Below are 2,500 nucleotides of genomic sequence, written 5' to 3'. Positions count from 1 at the left end.
ATTTAAAGTGAAATGCCTTTGTCACCTCCTCACGCGTAGGTATTCCGTCTTGCTCCTACTGACTTTCATTCCTCTTCTCTCCAGTGCATACCTCCACCTCTCCAGGCTCTCCTCACAATGAACTGCACCCTACTGTCGCTACAGATGACAATGTCATCCGCGAACATCATCGTCCATGGAGACTCCTGCCTGATCTTGTCCGTCAACCTGTCCATCACCGTTGCAACCAAGAAAGGGCTCAGAGCCGATCCTTGATGTAATCCCACCTCCACCTTGAACCCATCTGTCATTCCAACCACGCACCTCAGCATTGTCACACTTCCCTCATACATAGCCTGCACCACTCCTACATACTTCTCTGCAACTCTTGACTTCCTCCTACAATATCACACCTCCTCTCTCGGCACCCTGTCGTATGCTTTGTGTAAATCTACAAAGACACAATGCAACTCTTTCTGGCCTTCTCTGTACTTCTCAATCAACCAACCTTTTCTCTCTCTCTCTCTCTCTCTCTCTGTCTCTCTCATTTTCTTCATTTATCAGCCCGTCAAAGTAGTCCTTCCACTTCGTAGCACACTCTCCTCGCTTGGCAGCACATTTCCATCTGTATCTTTGATCGCCCTAACTTGTCGCACATCCTCGGCAGCTCGGTCTCTCTGTCTAGCCAATCTGTACAAGTCTTTTTCTCCTTCCTTAGTGTCTAACCTGTCATACAGCTCACCGTACGACTTTTCCTTTACCTTTGCCACCTCTCTCTTTGCTTTACGCTGCATCTCCTTGTACTCCTGTGTACTTTCTTCATCTCTCTGACTATCCCACTTCTTCTTTGCCAACCTTTTCCTCTGTATACTTTGCTCTACTTCCTCCTTCCACCACCACCACCACCACCGCCAAGTCTCCTTGTCTTCCTTCCTCTGTCCCGATGACACACCAAGTACATTCCTAGCTGTCTTCCTCGCTATTTCTGCAGCGCTTGCCCAGCCATCTGGCAACTCTTCACTACCACTCAGTGCCTGTGTTAACTCCTGCCTGAACTCCACACAACAGTCTTCCTTCTTCAACTTCCACCATTTGATCTTCGGCTGTGTCTTCACTCGCTTCCTCATGTTGGTCTCCAAAGTCATCTTACAGACCACCATCCGATGCTGCCTAGCTACGTTCTCCCCTGTCACCACCTTGCAGTATGCAATCCGTTTTACATCGCGCCTTCTACACAAGATATAGTCCACCTGTGTGCACTTTCCTCCACTCGTATACGTCGTCACCCTGTGCTCCTCCCTCTTCTTGAAATATGTATTCACCTCAGCCATTTCCATCCTTTTCGCAAAATCGAACACCATCTGTCCTTCCACATTTCTCTCCTCGATTCCATACCTTACCATCAACTCCTCATCACCTCTGTTCCCTTCAGCAACGTGTCCATCGAAGTCCGCTCCAATCACCACTCCCTCCTCCTTGGGTACCCTTTCCACCACGTCGTCCAACTCAACTCCAGAATTCTTCTTTTTCGTCCATCTTACACCCGACTTGCGGGGCATATGCGCTGATAACCGTCAGCAATACACCTTCGATTTCCAGCTTCATAATCCTCACTCTGTCTGACACTGTGTTCACCTCCAGCACGCTCTTGACATACTCTTCCTTCAGAATGACCCCTACCCCATTTCTCCTCCCATTCGCACCATGGTAGAAGAGTTTGAACCCACCTGCGATACTCCTGGCCTTACTCCCCTTCCACCTTGTCTCTTGTCACCTTTCTTCTTTCCATCACGTCAGCCTGCTCTCTCCCTTTACTAGCCATAGTGCCAACATTCAAAGTTCCGACTGACTCTCACCTCCACACGCCTACCCTTCCTCCTCTCTAGCTGCCTCTGGACATGCCTTCCCCCTCTCCTTTTCCTTCGCCCAACAGTAGCCTAGTTTCCACCGGCACTCCGCTGGTTAACAGTACCGATGGCGGTCGTCGGTAACCCGGGCCTCGACCGATCCGGTATGGAAATCTTATTTATGATCCGCATATTTGATTTGGCAAAGATTTGACGCCGGATGCCCTTCCTGACGTAACCCTCCCCATTTGTCCTGGCTTGGGACCTGCACTAAGAATGCATTGGCTTGTGCATCCTCAGTGGCTGGGTTGCACGCTTTTCTATGTTTGCCCCTCACTTTTGTGGCGTGAACTATCAATTCTAGTAATACAGGTGTGTTTATGTTAGGTATCACAGACACACGCACACGCACAATATATGTCCAAAAGTATTGAGATAACTGACCATTACACCTACAGGAGCTTTTCTGACATGTCATTCTGAATCCATAGAAACCCATATTCCACGAAGCTCCCGGCGCACAGTTTTTGTGCCGATGTTAATGCCAGGAGAAGTTTGGATCTCTGCAGTTATTGAGTCAACAGAGCGTTGGCGACTTGAGTTGCTGTTGTCCCTAAAGGCTTGCACTTTTCAATAATATGATGATATATGAAGCATAGAGAGTAAACGGGATA

This window comes from Lampris incognitus, unplaced genomic scaffold (genome assembly GCF_029633865.1).
Source record: "Lampris incognitus isolate fLamInc1 unplaced genomic scaffold, fLamInc1.hap2 scaffold_150, whole genome shotgun sequence".
Taxonomy (NCBI): domain Eukaryota; kingdom Metazoa; phylum Chordata; class Actinopteri; order Lampriformes; family Lampridae; genus Lampris; species Lampris incognitus.
Note: the sequence above shows the minus strand (reverse complement) of the source record.